Genomic DNA, 17,118 nt, shown 5'->3' on the forward strand with positions numbered 1-17,118 from the left:
CTGAGAATCAGTTCTAAATCAGTCTCCACTGTTAAACACCAGTCGGATACATTTCCTACGTCTTTTGTGAAGCCGAGACTACATGTTATTCCCTATCTAAGTTAATTGGTATGGTGCACGCTATTTGGCCGGAACAGCACGTATGTCGTTGCCCTCAAATCACTCGCAAGCTTTATCTGTCAGTGCTCGTTGCAATTCTCTGTACTAGGAGACTACGCAGTTAAACTCCTTACGAGTTAAGACGGGTCTGTGAACAAATGTTCACATAATGATTCTTATAATCATCTCAGTGTGGCACGAGTCACCTTGCTGAAACCCTCGACTATTTCTGCTAGAGAAGAGCCAATATTTTCCTATATCGAAGCTGGTGGTCGCGCGTTTTTTTCTGGCAAAATCAGAGCATTCGCACTTTGTTATAACTACACCCACTAGAGATTTTGTAGCCTATCACAGGCGTCGTTTCTTTCGTACGACAGTTAAGCTTTTCCTATGTAATACTGAGGTAAACAGCTTCTTCTTTCATGCGAGTTTTTAACGCAAGTAGCTACAATGAGTCACCTACGTTTTGAGTTAGGGTTCCCTGGACATTTTATCTGGCATCTCCAACCATGTTCCTGTAAAAATGCTTTCCGAAGGGTCATTGTTAAAAGCAGGTACAAGGGGCGGCTTTTGATGACGTCCTACACAGTGGTGGCAGGTGTCTCGTTGTGTCCGCTAGATGCCCTTTGGCGGAAGGTGTTGGCCTGCATGGGAAGGGCATTGCCGTCGTAAAATTCTCTTTCCCTCTGAGCTGTGTCTCGTAGCTCGGGTCGGGAAAACTACTTGCATGCAATTACTAGTGTGAGTGTTAGTGGTTTATATTCACGAAATTATTGCTTATTTATTACATCTGCATTTTAATAACATTCGTTCAGTTTCATGTAACTATGTCATGTGATATATTAAGTTATCCGGAATTGTTTCAGGAATTCAATGTACGGTGTATTATTTGTTTGACATCTTAGGAAGTAGGTTAAAGGCCATATAAGGAACCCTCTGTCAGATACTGAATTGTGAATTGCAGAGAAATAATATAGATGTCACAAATTTGGATAAGGAATACCAAATGATACATTGAGTGTGCCCTGCTGATCTGTCGCCGTTTTGATGTACCCAATGTCAAATTTGCAACAATTGACAAATCAGAAGAAAAGGCTTTGAAAGCCGATAGACATTTTACAATGAACCAAATTCGCTGTCCCTAATAGTTTACAAGTTAGGATTTTTTGAAATGATATCTGGACTATTCCATGCCAGTGAGACATGTTGATAAAAATGTCGTCTTTATGCGAGATTATTTTCAGGGTTTTCCTCACAGAAACATGGCATACGTACAAATGAAACACAAAAATGCTTCAATGTACATTTGATGAAACAGTGTTATCCAGATGAGAGGACACTCTGCAAAAGGTATTTCGGGCATAACTAGTTATTTACAGATATATATAACGTGAAAATAATTAAAAAATACATATCTTTGTATATAGTGAAGTTCCATTAGAAGAAAAGTTTGCATCTGCGTGGAAGAGAATGATAAGCAAGTCACCACATTTGAATACGTGGGTGACCGAGTTTACATATGATGCTAGATCAAGCCAGCAGACCAAATGCGAAATAGTTCAACCTGAAACAGCATTCAACAAGAAGGAGTTCCTAGCATCGAAAAATATTAGTTTAAGCACTAGGAAACAGTATGGTATCGGAACGGAAAAACGACGGTATTTTGAGGCAAGGAGTTGAAAAAGAGCCCTAAAGATTTCATGAGCAGAAAGAAGAACATGATAGGAGAAAAAACTTCGTTGAGAAGGACTCTCAAGGAATGTAGACACCGATGGGTTGTGCAGCTGTCACTCTATGAACAACCCTCTACCAGACGCTTAGATGCGATTTGCAGAGTATACAGGTAGCTGTACACGTAGATGTAGAAGTTCATGGAAGAAAAACTTCTGGGAAGAATGCACAAGGAAGACTAAGAATTCATTCATAAGGAAGTCCAAGACTTTATTTCATCAGTCGTATAATACAAGATCTGAAATTGGCAACACTCTCTGAAGACTTGCGGAAGATAAGAAAAAAAGGAGAATGAGTATTGCTGCCGACTTGTCCACGAAATGAGAACAAAAGAAGAACAAGAAGATGAAAAAGTCAAATGTAGAACGGCGTGAGTACATGATGGCTACCGGACAGTGCTATTGGTACAATGCTATAACCAAATTCATAATTGACTTATCAGTACACTAGACAAAATGAAGTTTAAGAATTGTTAGTGACAACTGACTTACGGCCCAAACCGATTTGTCTGGCACATAGAGCACCAGAATAAACATAGCATCATAACTTAATACTGCCACATCCAGTTGTTTACATTCGAAAGATTCTGAAAAGCTGGGACAAATTCTATTTAAGCTGAGAATAAGGTTATGTTGTCCGTTGTTATCTGGGAAACAGTGAATAGAAAGTTAGCTACAGAACAGGGTGTGTCTATTTCCAAATATGGCCATACTTCCAGTGATGTTTGGGATTTGTTCATACAACGTTTTTCAAACATCGAGCCTCCCTCTCGGCAAGCCATTCGGGAATTAAATTTAAGATTTGAAGAGACTGGTTTGGTAGCAGAGCTTTTGTCGTTCACTTGGGAGGAAGTCTGTTACTACAGGAGAACCTTAATGCTGTCACACAGTGGTGGTGGTGGTGGTTAGTGTTTAACGTCCCGTCGACAACGAGGTCATTAGAGACGGGTCGCGCAGTGTTTTGTGGTGTGGCCGATTAAATCAAGAAAAGCGTCCAACGAGAATGGAACAGCAAGAACAAGCCTACGAAGGATTAAGAAAAAGCTGAAATTGAGAGCGTATGGGGCTACTTTACTTCGAGACCTAAATAAAGTCTATCCGGACGGTTGTATCGAGCTGTACACAACTCGGCAAGAAGCCGGTCCCAAGCATTCTTCGTAGGGACGAAGCAACATTTCAGGTGAGTGAGTGAGTGAAATGGCATTACTATGTCTACTAGGATTCTACGAATCCCCATGTGCCGCAGGACACAGAGTTAAACTCTCCTGGCGGGAGTGTATGGGCAGGGATTTTCAGGGGTGGGCTAAACGGCCCTTATTTCTTTAACGGTACCATCATTTCTGTAAATTACCATGTGTATGCTTCAAGATTTACTATTAGTACTCGAAAATAGTCTACTTTTTGAGCATCTGCAGCCGGTTAAGGAAAAGATGACATGGTAACAAGATGCACACCCGCAATATGTAGTTATTATGAGAGACTTTCTACATGAAAACTTTGATGATCGGATTGGCAGACGGGATACTACTGAACTGCCTCCACAGTCTCAAGTCTTTCAGTCTAGGGTATTCTAAAAAAAAAAAAATAGGTTTATACCGCTAAGATTCGTTATGTTGAGTATTTGAAGGAACAAATCCTATCAGAGTTTGGAAATCTTAGGTCCAGGAATATTTACGACAAAATTTGTACGAGTAAATCAGTGCCGAAAAGATGCAACGTTTTCTGAGAACAGCGTGGAAACCACTTTGAGCATCTTTCGTAGGTTCAACCATTTGATTCTACATGTATTTCTACGTTGAAAATAAATTTATAATTTTTATTTTTTTAGTGTTATTGCATCAAAGGCCTTTTTGTCAACTCACTTATGGCCCACACTGAGCAAAACTGTGAGGAACGATGTCAATGAAGTGATTGAAACGTACAACCCACTTAAGGAACACACTGAAACAAACTAATCTTTCTGCACAGTGACGAATTTCGGTTCGTAACTTCACTGGCACACTCCGCAAATAGACCTCATCACACTCCAACAGAATCTGCAAGTAAAAGCTATTGCATATGTAACTGCAAAGCACCTCATGATGGCATCATGGAGCCAAACCCCTTATTGTGCTACTAAATATTGGAAAAAGTGATTGAAGTAGAAAAATGATTTTATAGATTTCGTATTGTTGAAGGAAGGTTGAATGCTCAACTATATGTGGCGAGAACAGTAGATACTCTTGTTAAAACTTTTATGACGAAGATACCAAATAGCACAATCCAGCAAGATAAAGCAAGACCCCACTGTGCAGTTCACACCACAAACGCCTTGAGGACTGTAAAGGATGCTTGACTAGTATGGCTGGTTCCCTGATATGTCGCACATAGAGCATGTCTGGAGTGTGGCGCCGCCTCCAACCAGCAGTATCCAGGAACTGACAAATAGGAAGTTTGAGTCACGACAAGAAGACGTTTAGAGGCAATTTGTTTCCATGGCACAGCGAATACAGGAGTGCATTCGTGCCTGTGGGGGTCACCTCTCATACTGATGGTGGACTAGAATTCCGAATGAAAATCTCTACATAGTTTGACAAAATGTCGAACTGATACTTAATTTTGTAATACATTCCATTCTTGGCAGTGTAGAATAGAGAATCTGTGGGTCCATCTCCATGCAAAGACTTCGTCCGTTCTACCCAATATACTTTCAGCGATAACACACGACCACTAATGCTTTTTAATTCTAGAACACATGGAAAAAGAAGGAAGACTAGGGTCTAATTACCCGTCGACGACCAGGATATTATTAGAGCCAGAGCGCTAGTTCGGTTTGGTGAAGAATGATAATTGAAATCAGCCTTGCCTATGCAAGTGGAGCCTCTTGGAATTTGCCTTAAGAGAATTAGAGCCACGAAGGAAAACTTAATTCTGAATAGTCGGACCGAGATTTGAAGAACGGTCCTTCCGAATTCCAGTCCAGTATGTAACCACTGAATAGCACCACTTCGCTCGCTAAGAAATAAGAAAGGCACAGATGACAGTACTTATGGAAGATGGGTGGTTGTCCTCAGAAAGCAATGTGGATGCCTATAGCTGATGACTGCAGCACATGGAGAAGTCTAGCAAAGTAATTTATCCAGCAGTAGAGTTCTTGGATTAAGTCAAGATGTGAAATGAGAAAAAATGCTGTAGAATAGAGAGTACTCAAGTGGCAGGGAAGACAATGACTATGTAGGTGAAGAATACTCAGTATGGTAGAACACTCAGTATAATGTCGTTTATTGAAACTGAACGACACTTATCGAACAATCACTATATACACACAAAGAAAACAAATAACATGTAGACTACTATTCATCAAGAGCGTCGGTGACGTCCGTCGGAGCTGGTCCTAGCTCGGCGAGGAACTGGCTGTACTGCTGCTGTGCTGGTCTTATAAAGCCGGCGAAGGTCGGCGGAGTACTCCAACTTTCCCTGTGTCTGTGAGGCGACCTCTGCAGAAAAAGGTTCACATTAGTCTCTAGCAAGTTCTGTTTATTTTGAAGAATTGGTTTCCTCTTGTTTGCGCCTGCAAGTGCTTGTGTATGTTATATGGTACACAGGGGTGTCTTGAGTGTAGTCTGACTGGCAGGGGCCGTCTGTGGCAGACGTAACAATAGGGACGTCAGAAAGTACGTTACTCATATCGTCCCACGCTAATACCATTGCGCAACAAGTCTGGCGCATTGTCATAAGAGTGTACATGTTGAGCGTCTCCTGCAGAGACAGCTGTGCTGTGGTACGGATAACAGGTGCATTACAGAGCGAATGGCAAGGCAGCTGTAATCGTATTCCTAAGGTCAAGTGTGTGGGACAGTACGATTGTACTGGCAGAAGTAAGGCTGTGAGTACCGGACGTGAGTCGTGCTTCGGTAGCTCAGTTGGTAGAGCACTCGCCCGCGAACGGCAAAGGTCCCGAGTTCGAGTCTCGGTCGGGCACACAGTTTTAATCTGCCAGGAAGTTTCATATCAGCGCACACTCCGCTGCAGAGTGAAAATCTCATTCTGGAAACATCCCCCAGGCTGTGGCTAAGCCATGTCTCCGCAATATCCTTTCTTTCAGGAGTGCTAGTTCTGCAAGTTTCGCAGAAGAGCTTCTGTAAAGTTTGGAAGGTAGGAGATGGATACTGGCAGAAGTAAGGCTGTGAGTACCGGACGTGAGTCGTGCTTCGGTAGCTCAGTTGGTAGAGCACTTGCCCGCGAAAGGCAAAGGTCCCGAGTTCGAGTCTCGGTCGGGCACACAGTTTTAATCTGCCAGGAAGTTTCATATCAGCGCACACTCCGCTGCAGAGTGAAAATCTCATTCTGGAAACATCCCCCAGGCTGTGGCTAAGCCATGTCTCCGCAATATCCTTTCTTTCAGGAGTGCTAGTTCTGCAAGTTTCGCAGAAGAGCTTCTGTAAAGTTTGGAAGGTAGGAGACGGATACTGGCAGAAGTAAGGCTGTGAGTACCGGACGTGAGTCGTGCTTCGGTAGCTCAGTTGGTAGAGCACTTGCCCGCGAAAGGCAAAGGTCCCGAGTTCGAGTCTCGGTCGGGCACACAGTTTTAATCTGCCAGGAAGTTTCATATAAGCGCACACTCCGCTGCAGAGTGAAAATCTCATTCTGGAAACATCCCCCAGGCTGTGGCTAAGCCATGTCTCCGCAATATCCTTTCTTTCAGGAGTGCTAGTTCTGAAAGTTTCGCAGAAGAGCTTCTGTAAAGTTTGGAAGGTAGGAGACGGATACTGGCAGAAGTAAGGCTGTGAGTACCGGACGTGAGTCGTGCTTCGGTAGCTCAGTTGGTAGAGCACTTGCCCGCGAAAGGCAAAGGTCCCGAGTTCGAGTCTCGGTCGGGCACACAGTTTTAATCTGCCAGGAAGTTTCATATCAGCGCACACTCCGCTGCAGAGTGAAAATCTCATTCTGGAAACATCCCCCAGGCTGTGGCTAAGCCATGTCTCCGCAATATCCTTTCTTTCAGGAGTGCTAGTTCTGCAAGTTTCGCAGAAGAGCTTCTGTAAAGTTTGGAAGGTAGGAGACGGATACTGGCAGAAGTAAGGCTGTGAGTACCGGACGTGAGTCGTGCTTCGGTAGCTCAGTTGGTAGAGCACTTGCCCGCGAAAGGCAAAGGTCCCGAGTTCGAGTCTCGGTCGGGCACACAGTTTTAATCTGCCAGGAAGTTTCATATAAGCGCACACTCCGCTGCAGAGTGAAAATCTCATTCTGGAAACATCCCCCAGGCTGTGGCTAAGCCATGTCTCCGCAATATCCTTTCTTTCAGGAGTGCTAGTTCTGCAAGTTTCGCAGAAGAGCTTCTGTAAAGTTTGGAAGGTAGGAGACGGATACTGGCAGAAGTAAGGCTGTGAGTACCGGACGTGAGTCGTGCTTCGGTAGCTCAGTTGGTAGAGCACTTGCCCGCGAAAGGCAAAGGTCCCGAGTTCGAGTCTCGGTCGGGCACACAGTTTTAATCTGCCAGGAAGTTTCATATCAGCGCACACTCCGCTGCAGAGTGAAGATCTCATTCTGGAAACATCCCCCAGGCTGTGGCTAAGCCATGTCTCCGCAATATCCTTTCTTTCAGGAGTGCTAGTTCTGCAAGTTTCGCAGAAGAGCTTCTGTAAAGTTTGGAAGGTAGGAGACGGATACTGGCAGAAGTAAGGCTGTGAGTACCGGACGTGAGTCGTGCTTCGGTAGCTCAGTTGGTAGAGCACTTGCCCGCGAAAGGCAAAGGTCCCGAGTTCGAGTCTCGGTCGGGCACACAGTTTTAATCTGCCAGGAAGTTTCATATCAGCGCACACTCCGCTGCAGAGTGAAAATCTCATTCTGGAAACATCCCCCAGGCTGTGGCTAAGCCATGTCTCCGCAATATCCTTTCTTTCAGGAGTGCTAGTTCTGCAAGTTTCGCAGAAGAGCTTCTGTAAAGTTTGGAAGGTAGGAGACGGATACTGGCAGAAGTAAGGCTGTGAGTACCGGACGTGAGTCGTGCTTCGGTAGCTCAGTTGGTAGAGCACTTGCCCGCGAAAGGCAAAGGTCCCGAGTTCGAGTCTCGGTCGGGCACACAGTTTTAATCTGCCAGGAAGTTTCATATCAGCGCACACTCCGCTGCAGAGTGAAAATCTCATTCTAGTACGATTGTTGTGGACAAACTTTGAAAGCGCACATAGACTCTGGAAGTGGATGGACAAAATGTAATGTCGCGTCCAGTCATACTGAAATTGAGTGCATACCGAGAGCTCGCGTAAAGGTTTACTGTTTGCCTAAATGAGCAAGAGCAGGGTCAGCATTATGTCAGCAAAGAAGTCGGCTGTGCGCGAGTGTTATATTTGCTGCTTGGTAATGTTTGCACCGAAATGACGGTAGCACTGTTATCCTTGGTCAGTTTTTCCGAGTGCTGTACTGTGTGTGCCAGTTCCTACTTCTCGTATCTGCTTAGTAAGTCAAAAGCGGAGTGTGACGTTCCTGTGGAGCATATGAAAAGTGAAAGAGGCCATTAAGTCGATCGCTGTTGGGAGAAATAAATTTCAGAAAGGTAGAGAAACACAACATGGAGTAGCGTGGAGCTGCACAGTAGAAACATCTAGGTCACGTATTTACTTCAATGATACTTCGACCCACATTCTGGTTGCTGATGAATTCAGTCATAACCACGAAATTATTCATAATTTAAACAGACAAATAAGTTCCAACAGTTTAAAACGAAAGATAATTACTGAATTGTATGAGAGACCTTTGAACTTAATTCGTAAAGAAGTTACCTACAATGGACTTGATACTTCAAGCCACTATGTTATTTACATTAAAATATGTGTTTATCGGGCTAGAAGGTCTATTTTTCCACCATTACAGAAGAAATTAAATGAAGTTTATAGTGTGTTGCAGGAAGTGTCTTAAAAAACAAAAAGAAAAAAAGCATGCTTCTCATCAACGACTTTAATGTCGTGTTATTTTCAACTGAAATGAGTTTACAGCTGCTTTTTGAAAGTTCACATGTCCTTCTGATTGACAACGAACTTCATACACTCAGAATGTGGGTTTACATACGAAATTTGGGCTCAAAGAACAACCAATGGTTGTGAGACAATTCACAGGGCTTTAGGCCTTTCATTTTCAGAGGGTGCAAAGAAAATTACTCAGTAGTGTGAGGAAATTAAACCGTAATATGCTGTGCTACCTAGTTCTGTCACGAACCGAGCCATAGGTGAAGAAAACTGTTCTCAAAGATCTACTTTGCGTAATTTTAATTGCGAATTTAAGCTCAAAAGGAAATAAAGTAAGAGTACTGAGAAAAGTTCTTCACCAAAGAGAAAGAAATTACACTTGAAACTACACGAAATTCTTTGAGTCTTTACTGGGGACAACACTTGGTATGCAGCTTATTATTTTGTAGACGACGAATTGTACCGTCAGCAGCGGCTCGGTGATGCTGATGGCTTAATTAACATAGCTCCATCAGCCATGAAATTACAATGGATTTATCATTTTGCTCGGAATATGATTCCCCAGGCGGACGGTAATATCATCATCCGTATCATTTCTTCGATCACAGCCCGATTAGATGTAGTTGTTGCTGTATAAATCCAAGTTCGTATGTGAACGATGGCAATGTTCTTTAAACACACGTTTCTGCTTCTGACGTCGCGTATACGGTTTTAAAACAGTATACAACACACTTTTACTCGCCGATCGCGAAGTTACAGTCCGTCCGCTTTTAGCAATCAAGATCACGAATTCATAGTTATGGCAAAAACAGTACCACACGTCATAAACAGTTTAAAAGTCTCCACGGCGTCAGTTAATGTTTTAGGGCAACTGTGTTACCTGCAAAACAGTTCGGTTCTAAGTGCGACAATCAGTGTCCATTCGCGTGAGCATTGTGATTGCTGTTTCTAGTACCCAATGAATCTCACAGTACCCACAGTGTAACATAACGTCCATGTTGAAATGTAGTTTACGCCGTGATCAAAAACATAAGAAATTGGCCTAAAATTTTCAAGTGCTTCTGTGTAGCAAAATTACACAACACACGCGCACATGCCATGATGCCGCACACCCACTGAATGTCACTATTTAAATGCAAACTATCGATATCACTCTCGCATCACAGTTAATATAATAGTGCCACATATTACATTTTGTTTCCCACAGCACATTTCACAAAAGCATCACAAAGAAGACCAAACTTACGTTGACACTTTTGCATACTTAGTTAAAAGAGATTCAAGAAGTAATATTAATAATGCAAAAAGCAACAATATTTCATGCTGTAGAACAAAACAACAAGTATTCTTAACCAGTAAAGATATGTGCACAGAGTAAATCAAGCTGAAGAAGAGAAAGAAGAAAAAGAAAAAATATCTCTCACAATTAACATTATCTTCACAAGGGCACGTCCACATTGATTGACGGTATAGTTCAAACTCATACAACCAGCTACATTAAAATGAATGAAACAGTCAGTTCCACAAGCAAGTGTACGCCGTTATCTGTATGAAATAAGAGACACTATTATAAATGTATGTTCACATGAAAATACATATTACCAGTAATTGCACAATTACCTAATAGTTAATCCAGTCACTGCCATTACCGATTATGGCTTGGCATGTTTTTTGCAAGCTTTTCACGAGATTTTCTGCGTATTCTCTCAGTAGAGATCTCCATATCGTCCTGATTTTGTATGACAGCTGCTTCAAAATCTATATTGGCTCTCCTTTAAGCTTCATCTTAATATACGGCCAAACAATTCCGATCGGATTTGCATCCGGAGGCATTGCAGGCCATCGTGTTCACTTCACTGTCTTGTTTCCACGCTGTACAGGGACGGCTGCGAAGTTTTGGGTCATTATCCTCTTGAAGCAGCCACTGTGCCTCGTTCAAACCAAATAGCTTCTTAACGGACCTCAGAAGGCATTCTGAGAAATACTGCAAATTTTTTCAGCATTTAAATTGGCTGTAAATAAGTACAAATTGCTAAAACATTCAACTCTCACAGTGTTTATCTGAGCACTATGCAAAAGCGCACTGATTACAGATTTGAGACTACTACCAGAGATGTCGCTGCGGACATTACATTTAAAATTATGGCGTACACTTTCCTTTGGAACTGACTGTACAGATAGGTCTCACTTGTCTAACATGAAACTTGAAAAACATGTGCAGCATATATAGGAACTTATTTTAAGATTCAGAAATGGAAGTACAACACGTCTGAATTTATTAAAAAGAGTTCCTTTCATTATTGCACTGAAGAGCCAAAGAAACTAGTACACTTTCCTAATATCGTGTAGGTCCCCCGCGAGCACGCTGAAGTGCCGCACCGCAACGTGGCATGGATTCGACTAACGTCTGAAGTAGTGCTGGGAGGAACTGACATCATGAATCCTGCAAGGCTGTCCATAAATCTGTAATAGTACGACGGGGTGGAGATCTCTTCTGAACAGCACGTTGCAATTCATCCCAGAAATGCTCAATAATGTTCATGTCTTGGGAGTTTTGTGGACAGCGGAAGTGTTTAAACTCAGAAGAGTTTTCCCGGAGCCACTCTGTAGCAATTCTGGACGTGTGGGGTGTCGCATTGTCCAGATGTAATTTGCCAAAGTTCATCGGAACACACATTGGACATGAAAGGATGAAAGCGATCAAACAGGGTGCTTACGTACGTGTCATCTGTCAGAGTCGTATGTAGACATATCAGGGGCTCCATACTACTCCAACTGCACACACCCCACACCATTACGGAGCATCTATCAGCTTGAGCAGTCCCCTGCTGACATGAAGGGTCCATGGATTCATGAGGTTGTCTCCATACCCGTGCAAGTCCATCCACTCGATACGATTTGAAACGAGACTCGTCCGACCAGGCAACATGTTCCCAGTCATCGTCAGTCCAATGCTTGTTTAACGGGCCCAGGAGAGTCATAAAGCTTTGTGTCGTGCAGTCATCAGGGGTAAACGATCGTGCCTTCGACATCGAAAGCCCATATCGATGATGGCGGATGATGGGAAGATGCGGAAGGGTTGCACTTTTATCATGTTGAAAGATTCTCTTCAGTCGTCGCTGGTCCCGTTGTTGCAGGATCTTTTTCCGGCCGCAGCGATGTCGGAGATTTGATGTTTTACCGGCTTCTCGATGTTCACGGTACACTCGTGAAATGGTCGTATGGGAAAATCCCCACTTCATCGCTGCCTCGAAGATGCTGTGTACCATCGCTCGCGCGCCGACTGTAACACCACGTTCAACCTCAATTAAATCTGGATAACCTGCGATTGTAGCAGCAGTAAACGACGTAACAACTGCACCAGACCCTTGTTGTCTTACATAGGCGTTGCTCACCGCAGCGCCGTCTTCTGACTGTTTACATATCTCTATATTTGACTTCGCATGCTTATACCAGTTTCTTTGGCTCTTCAGTGTATAAGAAATGAAAATTTTTCCGTGGACTTGAGTATTTTATCAGTCTTTTTTACCCATAACTGTGACTGGTCTAGCTTAGCCGTCATACAGTTTTAATTCTGAAAATGGGAAGGAAAATGCTGTATTGCAATCTTAACTTGTGTTTTCTACTGCAGGCAGTGGACTGACATCCACACTCAGTTGAACTGTTTCAAAAAGTGGCAGCTCGCGCAATTAACTAGTTCAAGAGCAGGTAAAATTTAGAATTGGCGGGTAGTGTGTCACTGAGTTGTCCAACGCCCCTCAGACGTGGGAGATGCCGAACTGCAATAAAGTGCAGATCTTGTACCATGGTACTTTCATCTTTTTGGCAAGCTGAAAGAACATCTGCGGGGAGAGAGATTTTCCAGCGATGATGATGTTGAAGCAGCGAGATTTTTAAATCACTTTAAACTGTGCAATAAACGCCAGTACTAAGGAGATGGGGGACGGGTGCAATTTCGATACCAAATTGATATGCAGATTAATTAAATTGATCAATTAATCACCCCTGTCCCCGACCAGCCCCACCCCCTACCATGCCCACCCCCAACCCCGACCACACTCAACCCACACACCCAGATGACCTCACATGTTTTTCTCAGCCGACATATGGGCCAAAGCTCGCTCCCTCCTCTTCACCCTCACCATTCCCAACCTATCCTATTGTCCTATTGGCGGGAATTTCGAATTTTGGTGGGAATTTCTTTGTCCCATGATATGCTGATGCCCCCTTCGCCCCACTTGGGAATTAGTGGGAAATTAAAATTGGCAGCACCCTTTCCGGGACTCGAACCCTGGTCTTCCTGGACGGAAATCCCATGACGGCCCACCTAACACAATTATACCACCAGAATCCCTTGGAACTGATGGGGAATTAAAAATCGCCGTGCCCTTTCTGGGACTCAAACCCTGATTCTACTGGAAGGAAGGCGCAAGTGCACCCCCAAGACATGGAAACTGTCCAGATGCAGGAGAGGAAGGTTAGGTTAGTGTAGCTTATTTATTTTGGTCGGGAAACTGACGCAAAGATCGGTCATAATTATGCAATTAATCCTAAACATCGGGCCTAATTACACAACTATATGCGCAGCGCTGTACAAGAATGGCCTAAAATCGCAATACAACTCAAAAACTGACGATACCGTATAAATGGTGTTATCCTGCTGGGAATAAATTTCGCAGTACCACTCGAAACTAGTGACTCACAAATGGTTCAAATGGCTCTGAGCACTATGGGACTCAACTGCTGTGGTCATTAGTCCCCTAGAACTTAGAACTACTTAAATCTAACTAACCTAAGGACATCACACACATCCATGCCCGAGGCAGGATTGGAACCTGCGACCGTAGCAGTCGCACGGTTCCGGACTGCGCGCCTAGAACCGCGAGACCACCGCGGCCGGCAATGACTCACATACTCAAACTGCACCTACAAGTTGGCGGGAAAAAGTCAAGGGTGCAAGGTACTACCTTTATTATTTTTGGCGAGAAATACGTTCAACTGATGAGATGCTGGTGTTGGACAGAGAGGAATTCAAAAAGTGTATTACCTGTAATCATACAACTGAGGACAGTGTCGTTGTTTGACAACAGAGTTCACTACAGATGCCTGCTCAGAAACCACCATGCTGCCCAGGTAACCGAAGCCAATACACGATACCACAACTAATGGAGAAAATGTGTCACAGTTCAAATCACACTTCAAAATTGCCGTGAAAAAAACCAGCACTCATAATGAACGGGTCATAATGCAACAGATGTACTTGGGAAAATCGGCGTCCCAAAAGACAGCAGAGGGGGCGGTAATTGAAGGTGCGTCCATAAACTGCCGAAAATCGAGACCCTCTCCCCTCCCTCCCCTCCCTTCCTCCATCTACCTTTGGGAAGGGCGGGGGAAACAGGCTTTCTCAAATGGCAGGCTGCTCCGTCAACTGCCTCGTAGTTTTTCTGTAGCTAGCAGCCATCCCCTCGAGGTAGCTGGCCACACTCGGCCTTCCACCGTCTGGCTGCCTTGAGACGACACTCCTATGCCAACACAATAGCGTGTATAGTGAACTAAACAATAGGAAATAAAAGGACAGCTGCCTCAAATGCAAATTGTTGATCTAAAATACAGCGACAGATCCCCTGCACTTTGCGTCTATGGTCAAAGCGCAACTGTGTGTCTGGCAACCACCACCAGTAGACACGCCCCCCCCCCCCCCCCTCACCCACAGTAGCCGGGCGTTCTGCGATGGAGAACAATTATATTTAACGTCAACAAAACTCTTCTTGCAATCTGTTAAACATATTTCTCGGATAGACTCGACCCCTCTGGAACAACAACGAAATTGCAGAGAATGCTCCAGATGGCTTTCTTAATAGCGGGCTGCTTGTAAAACAGGAAGCCTTCCTCCTAAAACGACCGCAGCTTCACACTGCAGCGTCCTCAGCACAATATGCTCTAGTGTGCTCTGGGCAGCACGCTGATGGGTGGTCAGCGTTATCGACGCCGGCAAAAGCTACACATACAATAGAGCGCGACACCGGCATCGCTCAGAACAAAACCATGATAAATGAGGGCTATCCTGACCGTGGATTGTTCGTCTAAAGGGACAGCCGCGACCCCTTAGGAAACTCGGCACCAATCTGTTCCGAGCATTGTGCTGCAACATATGTATTTAATATCAACGCGACTCCTAAAATAAAGCAACTACTAAAAGAGGGAAACACAATTGCGACGATAATAAATGTTCTCTTTGCACAATACTAGGCACAGTCCATTTTCTTTTAGTTTTATGAGCAAAATCGGTATGGTTTTTACGTTCAACTGCAGGATACAATTCGCATATCATTATTTTACAACATCCAGCGAAGTGCACTTTCGTCGATCACAGATGATCATGTGTGTATTACAAACATTTCAGAGATGTGAAATAATATTAGAGAATACAATCACTTGTCGGATAAAACACAATCATTTGACCTTCGACAACAACAAACTACACTCCTGGAAATGGAAAAAAGAGCACATTGACACCGGTGTGTCAGACCCACCATACTTGCTCCGGACACTGCGAGAGGGCTGCACAAGCAATGATCACACGCACGGCACAGCGGACACACCAGGAACCGCGGTGGTGGCCGTCGAATGGCGCAGGCTGAGCAGCATTTGTGCACCGCCGCCGTCAGTGTCAGCCAGTTTGCCGTGGCATACGGAGCTCCATCGCAGTCTTTAACACTGGTAGCATGCCGCGACAGCTTGGACGTGAACCGTATGTGCAGTTGACGGACTTTGAGCGAGGGCGTATAGTGGGCATGCGGGAGGCCGGGTGGACGTACCGCCGAATTGCTCAACACGTGGGGCGTGAGGTCTCCACAGTACATCGATGTTGTCGCCAGTGGTCAGCGGAAGGTGCACGTGCCCGTCGACCTGGGACCGGACCGCAGCGACGCACGGATGCACGCCAAGACCGTAGGATCCTACGCAGTGCCGTAGGGGACCGCACCGCCACTTCCCAGCAAATTAGGGACACTGTTGCTCCTGGGGTATCGGCGAGGACCATTCGCAACCGTCTCCATGAAGCTGGGCTACGGTCCCGCACACCGTTAGGCCGTCTTCCGCTCACGCCCCAACATCGTGCAGCCCGCCTCCAGTGGTGTCGCGACAGGCGTGAATGGAGGGACGAATGGAGACGTGTCGTCTTCAGCGATGAGAGTCGCTTCTGCTTTGGTGCCAATGATGGTCGTATGCGTGTTTGACGCCGTGCAGTTGAGCGCCACAATCAGGACTGCATACGACCGAGGCACACAGGGCCAACACCCGGCTTCATGGTGTGGGGAGCGATCTCCTACACTGGCCGTACACCTCTGGTGATCGTCGAGGGGACACTGAATAGTGCACGGTACATCCAAACCGTCATCGAACCCATCGTTCTACCATTCCTAGACCGGCAAGGGAACTTGCTGATCCAACAGGACAATGCACGTCCGCATGTATCCCGTGCCACCCAACGTGCTCTAAAAGGTGTAAGTCAACTACCCTGGCCAGCAAGATCTTCGGATCTGTCCCCCATTGAGCATGTTTGGGACTGGATGAATCGTCGTCTCACGCGGTCTGCACGTCCAGCACGAACGCTGGTCCAACTGAGGCGCCAGATGAAAATGGCATGGCGAGCCGTTCCACAGGACTACATCCAGCATCTCTACGATCGTCTCCATGGGAGAATAGCAGCCTGCATTGCTGCGAAAGGTGGATATACGCTGTACTAGTGCAGACATTGTGCATGCTCTGTTGCCTGTGTCTATGTGCCTGTGGTTCTGTCAGTGTGATCATGTGATGTATCTGACCCCAGGAATGTGTCAATAAAGTTTCCCCTTCCTGGGACAATGAATTCACGGTGTTCTTATTTCAATTTCCAGGAGTGTATAATTGAAGAAGACGTAGCTCGTTTGTACACTATGGCAGGTCTCGTTTTACCATTGCGATGCTATATCATACAGAGATTTACGAAACAAATCTTGAGTGTCTTTTAATACATCCTCTTGTAAGATTCTACCACACGTCTCTTCCATTACATCGAAACCAATTACCATCTACATGCTTACATTTGACATTTTTGATGCATAACTCATCTCTACTGACATTTCTGTAAAGTTTCTGTCATACAGCATCAGATTCTTGCGTTCTAGGTTTGTAAGAAATATTATCATCACAACCTGTTTTACACAATCTACTCACACGTCGGAAGAAAAACAACTATCATTACTGAAGTGATGTCGTGATCGCATGGATAGAAGTGACATAAAATCGATAAAATTACGAAAAATGACGGAAAAAAGTATAAATTGAGGGAAAATACGCCGAAGTGC

The sequence above is a fragment of the Schistocerca gregaria genome, chromosome X, assembly GCF_023897955.1.
Source record: "Schistocerca gregaria isolate iqSchGreg1 chromosome X, iqSchGreg1.2, whole genome shotgun sequence".
Classification (NCBI taxonomy): domain Eukaryota; kingdom Metazoa; phylum Arthropoda; class Insecta; order Orthoptera; family Acrididae; genus Schistocerca; species Schistocerca gregaria.